The 25779-nt window shown below is 46.2% G+C and overlaps 1 protein-coding gene across 4 annotated transcripts in view; it reads left to right on the top strand.

The window, feature by feature from the left end:
* The first annotated feature begins 7200 nt into the window (after positions 1 to 7200).
* The window catches only part of CACNA1E (calcium voltage-gated channel subunit alpha1 E), a 497518-nt gene continuing 478939 nt past the window's right edge, over positions 7201 to 25779 (top strand). For all 4 annotated transcript variants that reach the window (XM_043568526.1, XM_043568524.1, XM_043568525.1 and 1 more), the window contains exon 1: positions 7201 to 7648. The gene's annotated coding sequence lies outside the window, so the exon portion shown is untranslated. The remainder of the gene's footprint in view (positions 7649 to 25779) is intronic.

The raw sequence follows: 25779 nt of genomic DNA, 5'->3' as shown, positions 1-25779 counted from the left end.
TAATTTTCCTCTTCCCTCCTACTGATTCATAGAGAATGCCCATTCTGAGTTGGAGGAGAAAATTCAGGGTGGAGATGCAGGAGATAGGCGAGTATAAAAGAATGTGGGCATTCAGAAAAGTGTTCTTTTCTACCTTTACTTATCATTCAGGTGCCCCCTTAACTGGGTCCTTTCTGCCCTATATCACATGTTGAATTACCAAGCCAAAGGGTTTGTCCCATATGTGGCAAACTGTTTAGGACCTCTAGAAACCAGGAATCATAGGCACACAAGATGCTGAGACTGAGGGAAGCTAAGAGGATTGCTTGGGGGCCTCCAGGCTGGCAATGGATGAACTGAGACAGGAAATTAGGCTCCCATACTACTAAATGATTTTCCCTCTTCTTGTCTATCACTTGAGCCTTACTGTATTACTCTGTTGATTAAATGAAATTATGTTTTTTCTTTACTCCTTTAGGTAATCAAAGTCTGAAGAAGAGTCTGGCAATTACTTCCCAATAGGTTTTGTTTGTCTTTTTAGACTCATTGGAGGAAATGAGACATTAGCATATGAATTGTGTTGAAGTATTTTATCTGACAATCCAATTTGGGCAGTTTCATGTATATATGTGTATATGTACACATATATATATGTGTATATATATATACATATATACACATACATATATATGTATGTATATATATACATATATATATGTATATATATGTATGTGTATATATATGTATATGTGTATATACATGTGTATATATATGTGTATATATATGTATATATGTATATACATATATATGTATATATATGTATGTGTATATATGTATATGTATATATATATATATATATAGACAGGTTCTATCTATCTATCTATACATATCTATACATCTATGGATAGATAGATAAATAGGACCATGTCTGAGGCTAATACTATCCTGAGAAGTTATTTTGCCTCAAATTGATATAATATAACCATTTTATTTTATTTTTTTGAGGGAGAGAGCATGTGAGAGTGTGAATGGGGGAAGAGCAGAGGAGGAGGGAGAGAGAATCTTAAGCAGGCTCCACACCCAGCATGAAATCCGGCTTGAGACTTGATCTCATGACAGTGAGATCATGACCTGAGCCAAAATCAAGAGTCAGATACTTACCAGACTGGGCCACCCAGGAGCCCCTATAAGATAACTATTTTAGATGGGCCTCCTGGAAAGGGCTGTGGAAAGGAGAGAAAACACCAGTGTTGGAGCCCTGACCCCATTCCTGTGGTTAATGCTGGCCCTTAGAGTTTATTCTCTTAGAGCTTTTTATTAATTAGTAAATATGGTTTTTTTCACCCATGCTGGAATGGTTATCTTTCCTGTATGATAAGAAAGGGTGGGTGTGACCCACCTTGGCTTGACCTTGGCTGCCCTTAGACCCTAGTTAGTCTGAGACCTTTTGAGGGTAACCTATATACTGCAGTCAGAGTTTTCAATACTCTCCTTCCAAGGTAAAGCCAGAGCCTCAGGAAGGTTTGACTCTGTTACAGTATACTTGACTTGAAACTGTAACTAAACACTGATGGTGCTGGAATGCAGACAAAGCATGCCAGTGAGCGAGTGAGTGAGTGAGCGTGTGAGTGAGTGTGCAGGACTGAGCAAGCCGCATCTGTTGAATGGTGAACCCCAAGAGTTCAATTACCCCAGTTCCCTCCACAGAAGGTAACCATGGAAACCTCATAATCCAAAGCATCACCAGTCTCCAAGCATCATACACACACACACACACTCACACCCCGGGAGGGTAGTGTGTGTGTGTGTGTGTATATATATATATATATATATATACACATGACTATGTCTGCATGTGCTCATGTTTTCCTTATTCTGTATGTGGGGTGTGTTTGTGTGATGGCTTGGCAGTTTGTGTGTGTGTGTGTATCAAATGGAATTAGCATGGGCGTTTGCTGCCACATGCTTTCCGGTTCTGCTCTCAGGGGTGGTGAGAGAGCGTAGGTTTGTCCTAATGTTTGGGTGGTGCACTCGGAGCTGGTTAGAAGACACGCATTTTCAATTTAGTGGAGGGTGATGTAGTGGCATGATTGAGGCATACAGGAAGGTTTTTAACTTATTTTTCCCATATCAGATTTCTATTGCACAAAAGTGTACAGGAGGTGGATTTTTCACCAGCTGGGAGGTATTATTCCCCCAGGATGGGAAAACTCAGCTTGGATCCATATTAAGCTGCTCAAACAATCTAGTGTGGATACAGATTCAGGTTTGGGAAACAGTGTCTCCCCCCCCCCCCCACCAGGGTATGTGTTGGCCTTTTATTTATTCTTTTCTAGCTTCCTGCTATAAACCTTTCCCTTTTTCTGAAGCTTGGGCTAGCCTGATTATGGCAACAGGAGTATGAGAATGTGGCACTTGGGGAGCGGGTGGTGAGGACAACTCACGGAAGTCTGCTAATGAAATGTGTCATTCAGTATGTGCATGATATTGAGAAAATTGTGTGTCACTTGGCAGATCTTTGAGGGTAAGGCAGTTCCATCTGGATTAAGGATTATTTGGGGGAAAAAGCTATATGGAGCCTGGGGCTTCAGAGAGGCATGCCTGGGTCTCCAAGCTATGATTGAGGTCTTCATACTGCGTGAAGCCTGACCCTGGGCTTGAGGCTGTCCTGACTTCGTTGGGCTCTGGGCACGCAAGTGTGAAAGCCTGCACGTCTGTGTGCTTATCAGCTCTATCCCTTCTTTATGTAATGTATAAACAAAGAGAATTCTCCAGGGAGTGTTGAGGAGAAACCCTTGTCTTCCGAATTTTTGCCTTTCTTTCACATTTGCAGCTAAGATTTCCCAAATGGAGAGGTCTTGTTTGTCTATTAAAAAAACGCCTATCAAAAGAATATTTTCTTTTCTCCTTTGAAAATAGCCACTTCCTGGATGACAGAAATCCACACTGGCGTCTCCCAGCAGGGGCCTGAAACACTGCCCATGTCCTCTGACTCCTCAGCCCATGGCCCGTGTGCTTCTGGCATTACCATCTCAGCCTCCGTCTGCTTTCCCCATGGCTCTGCTCCCAGAAGGAAGGAGTCAGGCTGAAAGGCTACGAGATGTTTGATGTCAGGCAATTGCCTGAAGCACTGACACCTTGGACAGAACTTTTTTTTTTTTTTAATTTTTTTTCCAACGTTTTTTATTTATTTTTGGGACAGAGAGAGACAGAGCATGAACAGGGGAGGGGCAGAGAGAGAGGGAGACACAGAATCGGAACCAGGCTCCAGGCCCTGAGCCATCAGCCCAGAGCCCGACGCGGGGCTCGAACTCACGGACCGCGAGATCGTGACCTGGCTGAAGTCGGACGCTTAACCGACTGTGCCACCCAGGCGCCCCAAGACAGAACTTCTTATTACTGCGTGGGCAGAGTTCCTTGTTGACTTTGCTCAAACGGTGGCATAGCGCCCTCAGAGATGAGCTGAAGGGAACCACCCACTTGGTGCTGTTCACTTTCCCCACTCCTGCTGGAGCCCATTTCAGGCCCCCTGGAGCTACTGCCATAATGGATCATCCCCACCAACGTGGCTGAAAGATCCCATCGCTGTTGGCTTACCACCTCACCAAAACAGTTTAGGAAGGAGGTCTCCTTCACCCCATCTATGGTAGTAGAGGGGAGGCTGCGACTTGAATGGGTTCCCCCTCTGGCTTCCTCACCCTGTGCCCTTTTTGGGGGGTATGTTGAGTTTCTCACAAGCAGTGATTCAGAAACCTGTGGTTTGAGGTTTTTTCATCCTGTCATCCAACCACTACTTGTTAAATGCCACTGGGCATATGGCAGTGAAGGAGACACTATTTTGGCCCTTAGCAAGCTCACTGGTGGAGAGGTATCAGCCTCCCAGCAATGAGGTAAGACACAACAGGGGCTAACCCAGAGCACAGATAAAGGGGACGGGGCAGGAGGCTTCTTAGAGAAACTGATATCTGATCTGCAACCTGAAGGATGAGGGAAAGCTAGCTAGGTAAAGCGGGGTGATGACACCCCTTCAGGCAAGAGGGAATGAAATATTTGTTAAAAAATAACTGCTTCACAGGTGAAACCTCATGGAAAGTGATATTCATGAGAGAGAAAAAATGGAGGGGGTGGAGAGAGAGAGAGAGAGAGAGAGAGGCAGGCATAGGAAACAAAGAGACAAAGAGAAGGAGAAACAGAGACAGCTGGACAGAGACAAAAGGCTGAAAGGTGGACAGGTGCCAGAGACAGAGGGATGACCATAGACTCATGGATTGTTAGAGCTGGAAGGAACCAGAGTGAAAGGACAAGGAATAATTTCACAGATATGGAAACTGAGGCAAAGAAAGTCGTTTGCCAGAGTCACAAAGATATTTCATCTGAGTGCTGAGTCAGGAAGCTAGATCTTGGCTTCCAGGAGGTTGGAGAGAAGAGCTGGGGAAGGAGAAGATGGGGAGAGTGGGAAGTCAGAGATGGAGGTCAGGGAGCTTGGGAGAGGCACAGAGAGATGATATTCACTGATACCACATAGTCAGGTTCACCGGAGTGAATGCAGGGAAAGTTTAGATGAAATCTGAGCTGGCTTTCTTTTTCCTCTCTCCTTTACCTTCCTATTTCTCTCCCTCTCTTTTTCCTTCCAACCATATCCTGCCTACAACCAGATATCAGAGAACTGGTTGCCATGGCTACTAAATGGCATTCAAGCAGGCTGAATTATTAAACCAGGGTCTTTTCTTTGAAGCCAAGGCCCCAGTGTGAAGTACCGTTAGGGGGCGCAGTATGGGGTACAGGTTGGCATCTGCGCTGTCCTAGGTGCTCCCTTGCTGGTCTGGCTCAGAGAGGATGGCGGTTCGTCTTGAGCACTGAACCTTTGTCCCCACCGCTGGGTATTATAGAGGCTCGGGAGTGGGGAGGAGGTGCGTCTGCTGGGGAGGGGGACAGCCCTGTGTGCCCAACTGAATCCCTACATCCAAGAGTACTTCCCCCACTTGCTCTGCCTAGAGCAAAAGGCGCTGGGCAACAGCCACAACTCATTCAAATGGGATAAGAACCAAAGCCAATATTTTTGTTATGTCTGCAACGACAGCATATTGTTCTAATTAGTTGTTACTGGTAGCCAGAGAGGCAAGAAATAAAATGGCAGGTATGTCCAAGGGGTCATACTTGGGCATCTGGGCTTATGATGCCTCCTTGGACAGGTTAAGGAAATCTGTCGTGGAACATTCCAGTTGGTGGGCATGGCCTTATCCCAATAGTATGAGTGGGCTATCAAGGAGAATCTTGTTTGTGGGCACAATTGTTGTTTGTTTTGATGATGGCTTCCAAGCCAGGAAAACCATCAGCCTTCTGGTATCCTAGCTCTTTAAACTTTTTCATTATAAAAAGAAAACCAAACGTTGTCCTGTTGATGCTCCTGCCTATGGAGTAGCTGGTAACTGTCCTCTATGTATGCATATGCTGGGGTGGGGTGGGGGGCATGAAGGGCACATTTTGGAGTTAATGGAGTCATTCTCCTTTCCTCTAACAGATTCAATAGGTTCTGAGGTTAATTTCCCAGAGTGGGAAAATTTCTCCCTCTTCCTCTCCACTTGGTGGTTTTTCTCCCTTGAGAGGAGGGCTGCTGATTCCCCAGGCCTAGGATTCTGACCTCCCTTAGACCAGGGCCCAAGATCTCCTTCTCAAGAGAGGCTCCCACTGCACTCTGATGCTTGCACTGAAAAGAAAAAGAATTCTTAATGGGAGAAACTAGACTTATGTAAGACTTTCTCAAAATCTATCGGCCTCAGAAAAACCGATGTGTAGCCCTGATTCCCCCCTCCCCTTCCCCCAATGCCCTGCGTGAGCAGTTTTTAACATCAGGCCTAAAGTCCTGGCTTTCTGAAAGTCTAGTTCATAGAGACCAGACTCACTTCTTTTCAGTGTTGGTGATAATTTTCACGACTTACCTGACTCTGGGGTTGAAGTTGGGTCCTCACAGAGTGACCCTCCTGAATAGACCTTCAGAGGGGGGGAGGGGGGAGTGAGAAAAAGTCAAGGAGGCCCCAAAGCCCTTGGTCTTCACTTCCTTTCCCTGCCCTAAACTAAAGGGAGAGGGACAGGAGTCATTAGCCTTGTGGCTATTTTGTTCCCTTCAGTGAATGTTTTCTAAGAAGTGCCAGGTCCTTGGGTGGGTGGGGTGTACAGGGTGCAAAGTTGACTAAGTAGACTCCCTGCTCTTGGCCATGGGACACTCCTAGCTAAGTAGGAATGGCCGACTGTCCTCATTCAACGATGGAAACACCCAAAGCAAGCCTCAGAGGACTTGCTGCATCTGTGCCAAGGACAGGCCTAAGGAACAAGAGCAGTGAGGGAGAGAACCCTCCCCTTTCTCCTCCTCCCCCCCCCCCACTTCTTCCTCAATCCTACTGCCTTTCTGGGGGGGGGGGCGGGTGCCCTTCTGTGCTCTGATTCTGAGCTTTTGGTGGAGGGTGGGCATTTGCTTATAGCTAGTCAGCAAAGCCCCCCTGGGGACCTACTTGGACTGAAGAGATGAGCTGCTGGAGCCCAACGTCGTCACCAGCAATGGCTCTGGGAGGCATTTCTGTTAATTCTTGAGGAAACATAACGCAGAGAGCTGGAGAAATAGGGGAAGAAAGAGCCCTCCGAGAGATTCAGATCTAGAAAATCTTCCAAATGACAGTTCGACTGGCTTTTCGGGCTGTTTGTGTGTTCCTTAACTCCCCCAGGGGGCAGGGTCTTCCTTGGAGCCCTCACCTGGCCCCTGGCAGCACTCGCAGAGGACCTGTAGGCCCCTCCAGGGGCAGCGAGAGACTTCCCCCCGCGGCCGGGGCCCCCTGTCCTTGGGCAGCTTCTGGCTCAGGAACTGGCCCCTCCACACTTTCCCCTCTCCCTTACTCCATAAAGCCCTCGATTCGCTTCTGTTTCTTTTGGGATATAATCCTACTCTCGCATCACCGTTCCCCCAAGCCTGGCAACGGAGACTCCTGCCCACAAACCCGGAGGGTGTTCTTGGAGTGGAATCGCCTGGGGGAAAGTTCGAGGTCCCTGAACTTTTCCGCAGGAACCCTGACCTGGATTTCTCGCCCCCAAGCCGTTTACTACCCCGAGCGCCGCGTCACCAACCTGCTCCCCGCTGCCCCCCCTGCCCCGCCCCATCGGCCCCGCCGCCCCGCCCCGTCCGCAGCCCCCGGAGTGCGCGCGCCCGCCGGCGCGCCGTCGCCGCGCCTCCCCGCCCGCTCCCTCGCCGACCTGCGCGCGCTGCCCGAGCCGGACCGCCGCCGCTTCCCCGGGAGCCGGCTCCGGGCCGCCCTGCTCCTTTGTTTCCCCCCGTGTGTCCTCTCTCGGGGGCATGTGTGCGAGTTGTCTCGCTGTCAGAAATTTCCTTTCCACGGTGTGGGCAGGAGGCAGATTTTTCCCCCCTGTTAACTGCTTCCCTTCTGTTTTATCGATTTTATTTTCCGCTTCTCCCCCTTACCTCCTCCTGCCTTCCTTCCCCCTTCTTTCTTTGGGTTGCTCCTTCGGCCCCCTTCCATTTCACCGTCTTTCCTCCCCGCCCCCCATCTCTCGGGGCCCCTCCCCCCACCCGTTTGCTCTTTTAAAATAATTCAGGGATGCCTCGGGAATACTAGCACGCCCTGCCCATTCAGCCGAGCGCGGGACCCTGCGTGAATTCCAGGTAAGCCCGGGGTCCGGCTGCCGCGGGAACAGTGGTCCGCGCCGGTGCCCGCTGCTGCCTGCCGCGCTGCCCGCTCCTCCCAGGCGGCGGGGGCGCCGCGCCTCGCTCCCGGCGCTGCTACCTGTTGGGGGATGATGGACCGCGGGGATTCCTAGTTTGCCCAGACCTTCTCGGAATCTGGCTCTCCGCCGGCTTTGCCTCTCTACGCGCTACCCTTTCCTGGCAACTTCGGTGGCGACTTCCTGGGCGTGAGAAAGCCCGTGCCGTCCCGCGTTTCGGGGTGTGAGTGGTGTGCCCCTGCCAGGCGCCCGGCCGGCGTCTCGCTGGCCCAGCCCGCAGCCAGGGAGGCTCGCGCGCCCCGGGAGGGTCGCCAGGCTCGGTGCAGGTGCCGGGCGCGGGGTCTTAGCGAGCCTCCCCGGACCCTGCCGCGCGTTCGCCAGCCACCCCGCCCCACCCCGTACCGGGCATTTTCGTGCGCGGGAGACCACCTCGATGGGAGGGGCTTGCCGAGCAGGGACGGAGCTTCCAGCGAAGTTTCTGTGAAGGAAGCTGCGTGCACCCTTGGAGGCGTCCCGGGAACGGTAGGCTGGGTGCCCGGAGCCGCGGGTCGGGCGGGTGGCCGGCAGACCCACTCCTGGGAGAGGGCTGACAGTTGGGCTCAGAGGAGGGAGGGGAGTGCGGAGAAGAAGCCAGGCTACTTAGAGTGACTTGCTTTTTGACAGAATTTGGGTCTCCCGGTGTGACAGTGGCTGTGCGTTCTTTTCCTGGGATGGAGCTCCCAGTTTTCTGCGCCTCTTTGTTTTGAGTCCTTGCCTGGGAGAGAATGATGGGAAACACTACCCCCTCTGGTTTCTCTGAGATTGAGGCACCCACCTCACCCTGGGGGTCAGGGTGGCAGTTTGGCCACTTGCCCCAGGAGGGGATCCTCCCTCACGCTGGGTCTGTGACTCTGGCGGCTCAGAGCGCGAGATTCAGGCTGAATGGGTGGGCTGGTGACCAAAATCTGGGGGCTTGTAATGATTCACCAGCTCTTCCCTTTGGAGGCCATGGTGGTGGATTCTTACTCTTGGGCGCCCAGAGCTGCACATGTCACAGAGGCATCATGGTTAGAAGAAAAGCTGGAGGAGTCAGGATGGCTTAGTCCAGAGAAGTGTCTTCCTGGAAGGATAGGATGTTTGTGATGCTTAAATAAAGGCATGACTTTATCTTCACCAACATCAGAGCCGGAGAAAAGGGGCTCTCTTTACTGGGCTGGGAATGAGGGTAGATGCCAGGGGAAAACTTCCAGTTGACAGTTCCAAGAGGAATTACCAACGGAAAATATAGAAGCTCCTTTCTGCAAATGTATAGATCTTGTAGGATTGTGCGGCTGTCTCGAGAGCCTAGAAGAAGGCAATCTTTTCTTGGTTGATTCCATTCTAGAGTTTTCTTCACACGCTGAGTCTCTGGCCTGGTAAGAGGTCTTTTTTTTTGTTTTTGTTTATTTACTTATTTTTTAATACCACTTGGTAGTAATGGGTGATCATGTAATTTATTGTTCAAGCCAGGGCACTTTTGAAAGTGGACAGAGACATTAGTAATGGTTATGTAGGGACAATAGAGGCTGTCCAGACAGGGATGAATGATTGCCCTAATAGTGACTATATGGTCAGAGGTAGGGACAGTTGATGACATAATATGTGTTACTTTCATGTCATTTGGATCTTGCATGTTCCCTCCTGGCATGGTTCTTTCTGACTCAGATCTCAGATGGACTTTATTTCAGTTCCATCTAAGAGTCCAGCTCTGAATACGAATCTCTTGCCCTTGATGAACTTTTTCCCCCCAGCCCCATCAGTCCCTCTGAAAATCCCATTCCCAGCATGGGACTTCATGCTCTGACTTAAGAGATTGCAAGCAGAGGGTGATTTACATGGAGCTGTTTCTATCCCTCCGTCTGCTTCTCTGTGGTATTTATGAGCATGGGGATCCAAGGAGGTGATCCATCTGCCAGGAATTCAAGTGTTGTGTTGACGGCAATGTGATATACAGTGACCCTCAGAGTCACACAGTTGAGTTATTGGATTACTGCCGTCATACCTCCTTGGCTCTCCTGCAGCTGGGAATGAGGTGTGTGCGCTTTGGTTTCAAACTGAGAAACTCGTGTTCAGGAAATGTCCTGTTACAGGGTAATACCTGGCTTTGACTTCTCTCGCTTGTGTGCAGGAGTGATGGGGATTCTTAGGGGGTGTGTTTATCAGTCATAACTTCATTCCTCTGGGGGCCCATGGGTCTTTCAGGCATCCAAGTCCTTGCAGGGCTTCAAAAACTTGGCTACCGCTTATTAAGTGCTTATTATTTTCCAAGCAATTTCTAGACTTTATCATAATTAATCCTTATTCAGCCTTGTTCAGAAGGTATCTCCATTTTATAGATGAGGAAACTGAAGCTCAGAAAAGTTAGTAACTTGCTCAAGTTCACCCAGATAGTAGGGGGCAGAGCTGGGATTCAAACCCAAAGCTAGCTGACTCCCTCCATGCAGTGGTGCTTTTTTGTGACTTTGATGTGGTCAGTATTTGGCTCACAGAAATAATCCCACCTATTTGGGGTTTGGGGGGTGAGGGGCAATTCTAGAGTGGGGTGGATAGGGCAGTGCATTTGTCCATCCTGCCTGGTTCTTGACTCATGTTGCCCCTGTCCTTTCTGTCAGCGTTGTCCTTTCTTGGTCTCCATGAAGTTTGTGTCTCTCGTTACCCGCGTTGCTGCTTAGACCATCACTGGAGGGTCTCTTTCCTGGATCCTACTGCAGTGAACTCATGATTACCTGGGATGGTAGGATTGTTTCTTGGAAAGATAGAACATGTCACCATCTGATTTTTAGGGTCTGTCTATACCTTAGTTATTAAAGCCTAAGGTCTCTCACTGTCACAGTTCACTGAGTCCAGTTTTTTTCAGAGATTGACCATGACCTGGGCTTGGAGAGATCATCACTACTCAGAAGTACTTCTACAGATTAGCAAAGGAATGGTTGCCCAGAAGTAATTTTATAGATCAGCAAGGAAAGCTGACCATACCCGCTGGCAGTGTCTTGGCCAGGTCCCTCAGATTCTTTCTCTATCATATGGGTGAAAATATACCATTAAGTAGATAGTCCCAGACATTGTTTATGCCTGGTCATCATTCTTATTGACCTTGTAGCACCACAGTCAGCCAGACCAAGAACAGCATGCTTAGGGGGAAGGAGGGCATTATCGGGGGGGGGGGGGGGGGGGGCGGGTAGATAAAAAAAGCACTGCTCTGGAAGACTTGATTTCTAGCCCTGGCTCAGCCCCATTAAGTAGCCATGTGACCTTGGGCAAATCATTCACCTCCCTGGGCCTCTTTTACCTTGCCTGAAAATGGAGGTTGGGCAGATGCTCCCCAGATATGTCCTTGTTCAACCATCTAAGATCTCACAGTTCAGGAGGGCTTTGTGCTCTGTGCTCGCTCTGCAAATCCTAGGCAGAGCCCTCCTCCCTTCTCCTCACTTGGTGAGGCTAGGGGTGGGTGGGTGGGGTTGATGGATAGGTGTTAGATGGAGGGGCTATGAAAGAGGCATCCTGGGGAGGAACAGAACAGTGACTGCCCTTGGCCTCTTGTGGGCAGGCCTGAGTCCAGTTTGTGTCTGGAGAAATGAGGTGGTTTATCTGGCCAGGGGAGACTCTTTGCTCCCACCTTGTGTTACCTTGGCATCCTGAATAAGTTATATTACCTTGCATCCTCAATAAGTGGCAGAGAATTGAGAAGACCAGGAAATACAACACTTTGCTAACCAACATCTACAGTATGCCCTGAATGATGAGCTAAGCACTGAAGGAGGAGTGGGTTAGGGAGCAGGACAGTAGGAGATGGTCTACCAAAAAAGGTGGAGGGGGCACAGTTTTTGTTCTCATGGCGCTTATAGTGTGGTGGGGAGCCTGCATCTAGGCCATTGGATGAAGTATACATGTGGCAAATTATAAAGCCATGTGGAACCAAAAGTCTTATTTAAAACTATTTGTTACAGTAGACAGTTGGTTATGTGAATGTCAGGTATCTTCCTGGTGGAAGCAAAGGTATGTGGTACCTTTCTCACTGTCACCTGGAAAACATATACCAGGCTATAATCCTCATCTCTGACAGGAGGATTCTAAAGGGTTCTGTTGTCTGCTTACATGCATGGACATGGAGGAACCACAGTGAATGAGATTCTAGAACAGAATTGGGCTTTACCAAGGAAAGGCCTTCCCATTTACATTCCCATGGTATTATTGGAAAGATTCATCCTGTGGAATCACAGAGCCTCTGTAACTACTTTGATCACACTTGAAAAAAACATTTTCTCCCTATAAATGCTAGCCTGGGACTGGAGTAAAGAGAGAATGCTCTAGATTATTAATATGGAGTTAGTGTCGGCAGCAGCTCCTAAATGGGTTTTCCGGAAGGGCATAGAACTGGGGAGCACCAGGAGGAAGGCGTGATGCTGTCTTGGGCACAGTCCAGGCACCACGGCCTGTGGCAGGGCAGTGAATCTATCCCTATGACTTTTTATGTAATTTCTAACCTGGGTAACAAAGTCTAGGGCTATCCTCACGGACACATCTGTCAGCGATGGAAGTATCACTGTTGTTGCAAAAATCCAACTTGATGCCAAAGTAGTTCTTTGTGTCTTCTGTACTACAGAGGCTATATTTATTCTCTCGTATATCTTTTGGGGTTTCCCCCCTTTCTCATGAACCACATGTGTACATGGCCTTTTTCTAGGAGGAGTGGGAAAAAAAGATGAAAATGACATGGTTCTCACTTTCAAATAATTGGTTTCTAGCTCTCAGTACAGTACTTTGAAGAAGTCTTTTTTCTTTTACTAAATTATATGTTATCTGGCCATGATGTAGGGGATCTGGTCTTGCTCCAGTCCTTACTGGCTGTAGACCACAGACAAATCACTTAACCCCTTGGGCCTCAGCTATGTTATCACTACACAGGCCCAGTACCCCACCTTACAGAGAAGGGGCCTGGAGCCTGTGGTTGCTTGAGATTCCTGCCCATTTTAAGAGTAATGACTGTTCTATGATTTTGTCTCCCATCCCTTTTCTCCCCCTCTCTTTGTTCTTTGTCTCTCCCTCTTACCCTGACATATAATAGAATTTTTTTTTTGTTTGCTCTATTTACTGAATAGGAATTTTATTCTTTTTCCTTAATTTAAAAAGTGACGAAGAACATTTTATATTTCTACCTGTTAAAAGAAGGTAAATTGAATCTCTCTTGACTTATTCGGTTCTTGATTGATGTTTTCTTGAGTGTAATGAACCTAGATACAAAGTTTCATGCCTTCCTTAGTGAAGGGATTTGTAATGACAGGTGAACACGTATCCAACAACCTGCTTCTCTTTTTGTCGCATCTCAGACTCTGGGTTAATGAGCTGTTCAGCGCTGATGTCTGAGTCCTGGGTACATCTGCCTCTGTACCCAGGCAAGGAAAGTCAGCCTGCCAACCTCAGAACCTGGGCACTGGCCCAGAGTGGTCCCTAAGGTGTGTGGAGGGGAAGGAGTCTGGGCTGAGGAGGGGATAAACCCCCAGATGTAAGCCTCATCTCTGTTATTCTCTGCTGTTAAGCAGCCTCTCTCTGCTTGCCCCCTCCCTCCCTTCTCTTTTCCCACCCTCTGTCCCCACCCTCTTTCCTTTTGCAAATATATCCCGAGTGCCTGTTCTGGGCCAGGCAGTGATTTGGGTACTGGGAATATAGCAGTGCACGAGGCAGAAAAATCTCCTACTTTTGTGAAATTTATATTCTGTTGCAGGGAGAGAGAGGGGAGGGGGAGGGGGAGGGAGGGAGGGAGGGAGGGAGAGAGAGAGAGAGAGAGAGAGAGAGAGAGAGAAAATAGACAAGTAAATTTAAAAAAATGTGGTAAATGTCACCCAGAAAATTAGTATAGGGTGACGTGGCAGTGACTGAGTAGCTCTTTAGATTGGAATGTCAGGGAAGGCTTCCGAGGACGTAATATTTAAGTGGAAGATCAGAATGACAAAAAACGAGATAGGATCCATATCACCGATTCTCTGTGGCCATTATGAGGAATAACTACCACTGCACAAGAAAGTGTTCTGTAGACTATAAAATAAATGCAGTACATTTTATATCTCATTAGGCAAAATTGCTTAAGGGCAAGCATTGTGATTAATTAATATTTGCAATCTCAGTACCTAGCATGGTAGTAAATGTGAGTTGAAAAAATTTAGGCTTATAAAATTGGGAGTTCAGAGGGGATTTTTAAGAAATAAAATAAGGTGGTGTCTGTGGCAGTCCTTTGTAAAAGAAAATTCCTTCCGCTCTTGCAATTCCTGGGATTTCCTGGAGATTTCTATACACACTGCTCTGGGGAGAATGGAGAATTTCTCAGAGAAGGGCATCCCCAGGGCAGAGAGGGATGGGCAATACTGAGGAAGTAGACTTCTTGAGGAGATTTCATGTTGCTTTTCTTGCTTTTCGTGGTCTTCTTGACCCAGAGCTGAGGTTAATTTATTTGAAATTGGGAAAAGATGCCATAGCTCACTCTTGCCCTCCATGTCTGGGAGGAAGACTTCCTTTCCCACACGTCTGCATCCTTTGTCTTCCTCCAGTCCTGGAGCCTGGCTTGTTAGGTGCCCAGAAGACCTCAGGCCATTCTGCTGATTGTTGGCTGTGACTCTATAGACCTGCTCCCCTCTCTGCCACCCTCTCTGAGACTTGAGTCAATGTAGCCCACCTACTGTATCCAGTGAGTCATGGCTTTTCAAACACCCAGGTATGAATCACTCAACTTGTAGCCTTTGAGATGTCTTGGGTGGCAGCTGAGAGAGAAGACTGTGTGCCTGCCCCTGTTCCTCACCTTGCTGTTGCTTTATCATACTTCCTGTACTTAGAACTAGAGCTCTAATCCCACAGCCCAACTCAACGAGACCAGTTGTTGGGGTATGTGGGCTATTCACTGACATGGTAGAGGTCCTTCAGGGAGACCATCTTGTCCCAAAGTATGGTTCCTGGACTAGCAGGATCAGCATCAGCCTGGACATCCTGAATCAGAAACTTGGGTTGAGACAAACCTTCCAGGTGAGTCTGACTCATGTTAAAGTTTGAGAACCACAGTTAGAGGTATTGGTGAAGGGATGTACCAGAAACATGACATATCTTACACCTGTCTGAGATATAGGAATTGTTGTTCTCGTTTTATAGGAGCAAAACCCTCCAGAATCCAAGATCACCAGAGGTGGTAGAGCCCAAATTTGACTAAAGTCTTGGCTCCAAAGCCATAATTACTATGAGGTTTAGATGATAATATTTCTAGAGACTTCTGTTACTAACCATTAAACGCTTTAGTGCTGATTGCTTTATTATCCATTTACTATAGGCTTCTAAGAAGAGATCTGGAGCAACCCAGGTATCATTGGTATTTCCTGGGTGCTTTAACTGCTTGGTAATTTCACCTCTGATTAGCTCTGGCTGGGTTCCTCTTCCAGATGGGAACTGAGAGACTGCTTCTTAAAGGTAGGTCCTCCTGGTCCCAACCTGGGTCCGTTCCACTTCTTATGGTACACACTCTTCCAGAGGGATTTTCTCCCCTCCCTTTGCTTGAGCCATTACCCATATACTGATGACTTTCCAACTCAGGATTGTCTTTTGAGTTTCAGAATTTCCCTCTAACTGACTACTGGACATTTCTACTTCAACACTCCATAGTATCTCAAGCTTACCTTGCCCCAAACTGAACCCATTATTATTTACAATATCTCGTCTTCTGCTTGTGTCACATTTGCAGTTGTTTCATTGGCTAAAGCAAGTCACAGGGCCAAGCTCAGTTTCAGTGTGCAAAGCTCCTCCAAGAAGCAGACACCAAGATGGGATTCAATGTACAAGGACTTTATTAGGGGAAATACCTACGAAAGGTAATGGGCAAGGCTGGAAGAGCTATCAGGGCACCAAATGAATCTGACCCTGAGTGATGAGTAGAGGGAAGGAAGATTGAGTGCAAAGATCCCAGCCTGCTGTAAATCTAAGAAAGCTCAGCAAGGCTTCTGGGAAGCCCTTGGACCAAAGTCAGTCATTAGATGGGTTTCATGTCTCCTAGGAGTGACCTGCCTTAGTGTGCTTGCCCTGTTCCTCTGTGCAAATGCAGTGATGGATTTCAGAGCCCAGAAGCTGGGGGTCTTGGTTAATTAAGTGTCCTATAGTTACATGTCTTCCAGGCACATTCTTATGTCCTGCTGCACAGCCATTAGTCAAATGGTTTCTCATATGTCCCATATTTACACTTGTAGCTCAGACCTCTGTGATAAGCTCCAGACATCCTTATCCAACAACTATCCCTATTTTTAATACTTATTTATTTTTTGGGGGGGAGGGGCAGAGAGAGGAGGACAGAGGATCCAAAGCGGGCTCTGAGCTGTCAGCGCAGAACCCGATGCTAGGCTTGAACTCATGAACCATGAGATTGTGACCTGAGCCAAAGTTTGACGCTTAACCAACTGAGCCACCAAGGCGTCCATCCAAAAGCTATGTTAATGTCTCCACTTGGCTGTCTTAGGGGCATCTCAAACTTATGATAAGACTCAATTCTTGATCTCTACCACCAAATGCTTCTCCTCCAGCTTTCTTTGTCTTGGTGAATGGTGTCTTCACCCACCTAACAGTTCAGGGAGCACTGTTGATACTTGCACCTCTCTATACCCTTAGGCAATCCATTATGAAATCCTGCCAGTCTAACTACCTGAATACTGTTTGACCCTGTACTCTCTTCTCCATTCCTACTGCCACAACCCAGACCAAGCCCTCATCATCTTGTACTTAGATGACCATAAGAGCCTCCTAACTGATCTCTCCACTTCCTGTCTTGTCCCTGTTGCAGCTCTCTGCTCTACCTGGTAGCTCATATAATGTTGGATAATAAACATGATCATGCCACTTCTCGGCTAGAAATCCAAGATCTTAGTGATGGCCCATGTGCCATGCATGTTTTAGATCTCTACTTTCTTCAGCTTGAACTCCTACATCTCTCTCCACCTACCACTCTGTAGCCATATTGGACTCCTTTGGAATATGCCAAGTTCTTTCTCAGGGCCTTCGAACATGCTGTTCCCTCTCTTTGTAACTCTTCCAACCTCTAACTCTCCAGTTACCTGGTGAATGCCTGTTCATCATTCTGTTCATCATTCATACCTACTCATCATTCTATTCTCAATTTGATGTCATTTCTTCAGTGAGATCTTCCCAGACAACTGTCCTCCCCCACAGTCTAATTTAGACTCTTCCATTGCACACTTTTATAGCATCCCACACTTTTATAGAACTCATCCCAGTTTATGTGTGTACACTTAATATCTGTGTCCCCAAGGCAGAAAGTTTCTTGAGGATTGGGACCATGTCCCTGTTGTCCACTACTGTGTCCCAGAGCTCAGCACAGTGCTGGCACATAGCAGTAGCTTAGTAACCCTAACTCTTGGTTGAATGGATACAGGTCCAAGAGAGGGAAGGAGGTAGGGGAGACTGGGTCTTATGGTGATTCACCCCTCCTAGTCCCTGGCTCAGGGTTGGGAAGGACCTGGGTTGCCCAGGAAGAATTGAATGCTCTGATTCTAGACTGTGAGTTCCTTAAGGGGAAATTGTGTTTCTCCTTGCATACTGCTTCCCTTCCTTCTTCATCCTCGACTCTCCCTCACCCCCCCTTTCGCCACTGGACTGAGGATGCTTCCATGCTGAACAACCAGCTTCCAAAAAGATAGTGTTGATCAGCTGCTCTGGGATGACCCAGTGAAGCTGCGGCCTCTTTCTTAGCCTACCCTCTGACCTGTGAGGGTCTCCTGGTGTTAGGTCTGCATTATGCCTTCAGCTTCCTCTGGCTTTTGCCCATCATCTCTCCCTGCTATGGCCACCACTTCCCAGCCCTCTATCTTTCCCTCTTCTCTGCCTGCTTCCAGTTCATTATGGCTGAAACTAAAGGCCAAAGCACCTCCAAAATGTCAAAACAGGTGTTAGTCATCTTGGTGAGAGCCTGGATGCCCTGGGAGTGAGCAGAGCAGAGGGCCACCTGGTCAGGTGAACTTGGAGGAAGGTGCCTGGGGAACCAGGCAAACACAGCCTGCGTGTAATATGTGGCTGCAGTAACTCTGTCCCCAGCTGCTGTCATGTTTTCTTCCTTATGCGGTGGGGCAAGGATTGCTGGCATCCTGGAGTTGTTGAGACTGTGTTGCTGGAACATAAAGCTGCCCAGGCCCCTGTGGGTTTTCCTTGTGGGTGGGTGAGTCCAAGGAGGTGCCAGACGAGTAATAACCAAGCAGATGGGGGACCCACTTCTGTGGGAGAGGGCTTAGAGCACCAGCCGCAGGGTCACACAGCTGTCAGGGTCCTGGCTCTCCCATTCCTAAGTGGCTTTGCATAGGTGACTTGTTTTCTCTGAATCTCAGCTTCCTTGGATATGTGTAGGACTGGTCCCTCCCTCACAGAATTTGTGTGAAGTTTGAATCACTATAAGCAATGAACAGATATTAGCTACAGATTATTGAGACTTGTTTTGGGTCAGAGGGGGTGGTGGTGAGCTCTCAGGGGAGGGGACAGAAGGCACAATGGCAGGAAGATCTGGCTGGGCACTGCCATAGTGCACTTGGGCCGCCCTCTTAATGTGCCATCTTATAGCATCTCAGAACCTCAAGCCCGTAGGTATCCAGTAAACACTGACTAAATGAGCATATAAAGTATTTGAGGGAGAGAGTCAGAGCGTGTTAATCTCACATCCTGTTAGGCATGGCTTTTGTAGGCGTGTATAGTTGTGAGGGTTTGGGGATGCTTATTTGTAGAGGCCATTCAAACCATTAAGACAAACACAATTCGGGGCGCCTGGGTGGCGCAGTCGGTTAAGCGTCCGACTTCAGCCAGGTCACGATCTCGCGGTCCCTGAGTTCGAGCCCCGCGTCAGGCTCTGGGCTGATGGCTCAGAGCCTGGAGCCTGTTTCCGATTCTGTGTCTCCCTCTCTCTCTGCCCCTCCCCCGTTCATGCTCTGTCTCTCTCTGTCCCAAAAATAAATAAACGTTGGGAAAAAAAAAAAATTAAAAAAAAAAAAAGACAAACACAATTCAATTAAAAAAATACAGATTGCACCCTCATTTTATTCCTTCATTCTGCTTTTTAAAGTTTTCATAGCAAAATTCTCAAAGCCCAAATATGAAGCGCCGGTGAAATTATTTGCCTTGTAAACTGTAGGGATTGAAAAATAGGTATAATTGTAGTGGTTATGTGGGAAATGGCTCCTGGTAGTTTTGCTATTTTGTTCTGCCTATAAAGGTAGAGGTTGCTTGAGGTTTGCATTGCTGTTAGCCTGCCATTGAGGAATTGCAATTGAAAATTGAAGAATTTTAACTTTTGTTTTCACTGATCCTGATTTCTATTTTGAGGGGTGGGAGGACCTTGGAGGGAGCCCTAGCAGATGTAATTAGACCCCAGACATTACCCAAAATCTAATACATCAAAAAATTGTTAAACTCCTACTACAGTGATTCTTAGGCTTTGCCATCATAGAATCCTTTGAACATTTGATTGAAGGCTGTGGACTCGACTTGGTGAAATGCACATCTCAAATATTCATACAATATTAGGGGACCCCAGAACCTCATGAAGCACTTCCTACTTACCCCAGGTTGAGAATATTCTTAGCATCATGAATCAGCCACAAGAGGACTGGGCAGAGCTCAGAGGACAGAGATGCCAGGTGGAGAGGCAGGTCTGGGCCTTGCCCTCACCGGAGCTCCTGGTGTACAGGACTCATGCAGAGAAGTTTCCATCCTCAGCGTGCAAACTTGCCCTCCCTGAGGATGCCTCCTGCACCTCACCCAGACAGAGGCTCCCTTCTGCAATTGTGAGCCCTGACGCTGTCTAGAAGGCTGGCTGTGGGTCAGCTTGGCCCACAGGAAATGATCCATAGTGACACAGCAAAGGGTGGCCTGGAGGGTGGATGACAACATTTCTCAGCCCCTTCCAACATGAGCTCTGTAAATAGGCTGTGGAAGAGGTTTCCCTTGGGACTTAGCCTTAGCTTGAATTCCTTTCCTTCCTAAAATGCCCTGCTCTCTCCTCTTTGCCCATCTGCCAGAGGCTCATCTCCTCTGGGAAACATTTGGCATCTCTCCCAGGTGGCCCCTGTCCATCACTGCTGTGAACCCCAATATAATTATGGTCCTCCCATCCTCTGTGCTATGTGTTCCCATATTCCTTGCCTTTTTTGGTTAACCTTTCAGCTGTAGGACTTGACTATGCAGTTAGAGGGCAGTTTCTCAAGGTCAGAGACTATACCTTCTGCCTGGCTACCTGGAGGCTCAGAGTGGGAAGTTTAAGAAGAAACCAAATATGTTATTTAGGAGAGCAGCCGGGAGAAGCAATGGAGCTCCAGTGACAGCTGCAGGGGCTGTGAAGGGCGAGTCTGCTGGAAATGACTGTGTTTTTAAAACTCCTCCTTCCTCCCCCGGAAATGGCTTCATTTCTCTTCTCAATGCAGTAAGATTCCTCCAAAGAGTAACCTGTCCTTGTTGGGTCTAAATTCTCTCCCTTTATTTTCTCCTTTTCCTTTCCTCTTCCTCCTTTTCCTCCTCCTCTTCCTCTTTCTTTTTCTTTAGTTTTTTTTTTAATTGAAGTATAATTAATATACAATATATATATTGATTCAATATAATGATTCAACAGTTTTATACATTACTCAGTGTTCATTACAATAAGTATATCCTCTTCTTATTGATTAGCTAATTCTATTGAATTAGCTTCTTATTGTGGAAAATTTCAAACATATACTGGAGAGAATAGTATAATAATCCCTCAAATACCCACCACTCAGCTTCAGTAATTATTGACTCATTTGTTTTCACCTGAATCTCCCCACTGGATTATTTTGAAGCGAATTCCAGTCCTCCCATGATTTGATAAATATTTAGGTGCCAATCTCCAAAAGATAATGGACTAGAAGAATAACCAGCATTATCACACTCCTCCAAGTTAATTAATAATAATTTCTTCCGGGTATCTAGTTGGTATTCAAATTTCTCCAATTGTGTCTTCTTCTTCTTCTTCTTGTTATTATGTATATTATTATTATTTTTTTGTTTGAATCAGAATTCAGGGGCGCCTGGGTGGCTCAGTCGGTTGAGCGTCCGACTTCAGCTCAGGTCACGATCTCGCGGTCAGTGAGTTCGAGCCCCGCATCTGGCTCTGTGCTGATGGCTCAGAGCCCGGAGCCTGCTTCCGGAGCCTGCTTCCAATTCTGTGTCTCCCTCTCTCTCTGCCCCTCCCCCATTTATGCTCTGTCTCTCTCTGTCTCAAAAATAAATAGACGTTAAAAAAAAAAATAAAGGTTCCTTAAGTCAAAATCTGTAAGTTTCCTCCCCCACTTTGTTTTTGGCTTTATAGTTGATTTGTTGACAAAACTCGGTTGCTTTTCTATAGATCTTTCCATTCTTGCATCTCCATTGTGTTGTTGAATGTTTTTGTTTCCTGTATTTCCTATAAACTGGCGCTGATTTAGATTTGATTTTTTACTGTTTTGTAAGTAGACTTCCTAGGGAGTAGTACGTACTTCCATCAGAGGTTGTTTCTCTTCTTATGACATTAGCAACCACCGAGGATCATTATCTAGATCAGGGTTGGAAAACCTTTTCTATGAAGGTCAGAAAATATTTTAGTCCGGGGGCCATGCAGTCTCTATCACAGTTTTTTAACACTGCCACTATAGTGCATCGGCAGCCATGGCCAATATGTAGACGAATGAGCATACATGAGTTCCGATAAAACTTTGTATACAAAACCAAGCAGGCCACAGATAGCCCAAGGTCCATGGTTTGCTGACCCCTGCCTAGATTGTTTATTTCATTAGGGGCTTGCAAAATGTTATTATAATCCTGTTACTCCTTCTTCATTTATTAGTTGGAATAACTTATTTTTTTTTGGAGATTTAAAAAAAATTTAAATCCAAGTTAGCATTTAGTATAATAATGATTTCAGAAATAGGATTTAGTGATTCATCACTTACATATAACACCCAGTGCTCATTCCAGCAAGTGCCCTCCTTAAAGACCCTTGCCCATTTAGCCGATTCCCCTACCCAGACCCCTCCAGCAACCCTGTTTGTTCTCTGTATTTAAGAGTCTCTTCTGGTTTGTCTCCCTCTCTGTTTTTATATTATTTTTGCTTCCCTTCCCTTATGTTCATCTGTTTTGCATTTTAAATTCCACTTATGAGTGAAATTATATATTTGTCTTTCTCTGATTGACTTATTTCGCTTAGCATTATACACTCTAGTTCCATCCACGTTGTTGCAAATGGCAAGATTTCATTTTTATCACTGAGTAATATTCCATTGTATATATACACCACATCTTTTTTTTTTTTAATTTTTTTTTCAACGTTTATTTATTTTTGCAACAGAGAGAGACAGAGCATGAATGGGGGAGGGGCAGAGAGAGAGGGAGACACAGAATCCGAAACAGGCTCCAGGCTCTGAGCCATCAGCCCAGAGCCTGATGCGGGGCTCGAACTCCCGGACTGCGAGATCGTGACCTGGCTGAAGTCGGACGCTTAACCGACTGCACCACCCAGGCGCCCCTATACACCACATCTTTTTAAAAAAAATTATTATTATTATTTTTTTAGTTTTGAGAGAGAGAGAGTGCAAGCAGGGGAAGGACAGAGAGAGATGGAGACAGAATCCAAAGCAGGCTCCAGGCTCTGACTGTCAGCACAGAGCCCAATGTGGGGCTTGAACTCATGAGCCGTGAGATCATGATCTGAGCTGAAGTTGGACGCTTAATTGACTGAGCCATCCAGGTACCCCTACCACATCTTCTTTATCCATTCATCAGTTAATGGATATTTGGGCTCTTTTCATACTTTGGCTATTGGTGATAGTGCTTCTATGAACATTGGGGTACATGTGCTCCTTCGAAACAGCAGGCCTGTATCCTTTGGATAAATACCTAGTAGTGCAGTTGCTGGGTCATAGGGTAGTTCTATTTTAAATTTTTTGAGGAACCTCCATACAGTTGTCTAGAGTGGCTGCACCAGTTTGCATTTCCAGCAGCAGTGTAAAAGCATTCCTCTTTCTCTTCATTCTCACCAACATCTGTTGTTTCCTGAATTGTTAATTTTAGCCATTCTGACAGGTGTGAGGTAATATCTCATTGTGGTTTTGATTTGTATTTCCCTGATAATGAATAATGTTGAGCATTTTTTTTCATGTGTCTTTAGCCATCTGAATGTCTTCTTTGGAGAAGTGTCTTTTCATGTGTTTTGCCCATTTCTTCACTGGAGTATTTTTTGAGTGTTGAATTTGACAAATTCTTTATAGATTTTGGATACTAACCCTTTATCTGATATGTCATTTGCAAATATCTTCTCCCATTCCATTCGTTACCTTTTAGTTTTGATGATTGTTTCCTTCACTGTGCAGAAGCTTTTTGTCTTGATAAAGTCCCAGTAGTTCATTTTTGCATTTGTTTCCCTTGCTTCTGGAGACATGTCAAGTAAGAAGTTGCTAGTGCTGAGGCCAAAGAGGTTGTTGCCTGTTTTCTCCTTTAGTATTTTGATGGCTTCCTGTCTTACATTGAGGTCTTTCATCCATTTTGAGTTTATTTTTGTGTGTGGTGTAAGAAAGTGGTCCAGGTTCATTCTTCTGCATGTTGCCGTCCAGTTTTCCCAACACCATTTGCTGAAGAGACTGTCTTATTCCATTGGATATTCTTTCCTGCTTTGTCAAAGATTAGTTGGCCATAGTTTTGTGGGGACATTTCTGGGTTCTCTATTCTGTTCCATTGATCTATGTGTCTGTTTTTGTGCCAGTACCATACTGTCTTGATGATTATAGCTTTGTAATACATCTTGAAGTCTGGAATTATGATGCCTTCAGCTTTGGTTTTCTTTTTCAAGATCGCTTTTGCTATTCAGGGTCTTTTCTGGTTCCATACAAATTTTATGATTGTTCTAGCTCTGTGAAGAATACTGCTGTCATTTTGATAGAGATTGCATTGAATATGTAGATTGCTTTGAGTAGTATTGACATTTTAAGAACAATATTTGTTTTTGCAATCCATAAGCATAGAATGTTTTTCCATTTTTTTTTTGAGTCATCTTCACTTTCTTTCATAAACTTTCTGTGGTTTTCAGTGTATATATTTTTCACCTCTTTGGTTAGGTTTATTCCTAGGTATTTTATATTTTTTTGGTGCAATTGTGAATGGAGATGATTCCTTGATTTCTCTTTCTGCTGCTTCATTGTTGGTGTTTAGAAATGCAACTGATTTCTGTGCATTGATTTTATATCCTGCGACTTTGCTGAATTCATGTATCAGTTCTAGCAGTTTTTTGGTGGAGTCTTTTGGGTTTTCCACATAGAGTATCATGTCGTCTGTAAAGAGTGAAAGTTTGACTTCCTCCTTGCTGATCTGGATGCCTTTTATTTCTTTCTGTTGTCTGATTGTTGAGGCTAGGACTTCCAAGACTATGTTGAATAACAGTGGTGAGAGTGGACATTAGTTGGAATAACTTATAAAGAGAGATTTTCTCTGAATTATTTGGCTCCCTCCATTCTTTTTGAATCTTCTTTAATGAGGCTCTCCCTTGCCCTCACTCTACCAAAATTGTTCCAAGATCATCAATGGCTATCCTGTTGCTACATCCAGTGGTTAATTTTCAGTTCTCATCTGGACATACTTGAACTAACAGCAGTGTCTGACAAAGCTATTACTCCCTCTTCCTTGAAATGCTTCACTTGGCTTTCAGGATGTACATCCTTTCCCAGTATTCTTTCCATGTTATTGGTAACTCCTTCTCGGTGGCTTTGTTAATTTTTCCTCATTAGCTAACCTGTAAGTGTTGGATATCCTAGGTTTAGTTCTCAGACCTCTTCTTTATGCACATTCTTTTATCCAGGACCCTATATGCAGAGGACTTCTAAATATATAAACGTATAGCTACATGTAGATACATATTAAGCATCATATTAATAGTATATTAAATATATAGCTTTAGCCTGGTCTTCTCTCTGAACACTACATCCAGCTGCACGAGACATTTCCACATGGATGTCTAATGAGACACGCCAAACGTTACTCGTTCAAATATTAAGTTGATCTTCATAAAACCTTTTCCTTCTTCAGTCTTCTCTGTCTTGGTGAATGACTCCACCCTTTTTGCTGCTTAGGCCAAAAAAATATGAGCATCATCGTTGATACCTCTCTTTCTTTCACTCCCCACATCCAATCTGTCAGCAGTTCCTCTTGGCTGAATCGGCAAATATATCCACTTCTCACCAAGCTGTCAGCCTGGTTCAAGCTATTGTCACCCCTCTCCAGGATTGTTGCAGTAGGCTACTACTAACTGAGGGTGGTCAGGTAGTCATGCTTCCCTACTTGGAGTAAATTCTGAACCTGGCAGCTTTTGAGGGATCTTTTGAAATCTGTGTCAGCATATCTCATTCTTTTGCTCAAAAACCCTCCAGTGGCTTCCCATCTCATTAAAAGTAGAAGCCAGCATCCTTAAAATGGCCTATAGAACGCTACAAGGTCTGAAAGTCACCCCCATCCCTTACCTCTCTGACTTCCTGTCTTGTAACTCTTCCCATACCTCTCTGCTCCAATCACACGAACTCCTGATAAACCAGGCACACTCTTTGTCTCTGGCTCTTTGCACTTACTGTTTCCTCTGCTTAGAATTCTCTTCTGCAGGTATTAGCATGGCTTGCCCCTTACCACCTTCAGGTCTTTGCTCAAATGTCACCTTGTCAAGGAGGCCTTTCCTAGGTTATTCCCCTGACCCCTGCACTCCAGGGAAGAAGAAAGTCAGGATCTCCAGCAAAGAGAAGCTGGGCTGAAGTCAGGATCTCCAGCAAAGAGAAGCTGGGCTGTTTTTCTCTGGGACCCTTAAGGAACTGACTGGCTGAGATCATGTAGCAGTTTCTTCCTGCCCATTCTTTTCATCAGCTCTGAGTTGGCCCTGCAACTGATGTGTGGACTGCAGATGAAGCCTCAAGACTGAAAGGGGAGTCCTGCCTTTCTCTCTCTCTCTCCATGCAGGACACCCTGAAACACCTCAGAAAGAGAACTTTTGCCCTTTATTTAAAAACCTGACTC

This window comes from Prionailurus bengalensis, chromosome E4 (genome assembly GCF_016509475.1).
Source record: "Prionailurus bengalensis isolate Pbe53 chromosome E4, Fcat_Pben_1.1_paternal_pri, whole genome shotgun sequence".
Taxonomy (NCBI): domain Eukaryota; kingdom Metazoa; phylum Chordata; class Mammalia; order Carnivora; family Felidae; genus Prionailurus; species Prionailurus bengalensis.
Note: the sequence above shows the minus strand (reverse complement) of the source record. Positions and strands in the feature narration are given on the sequence as shown.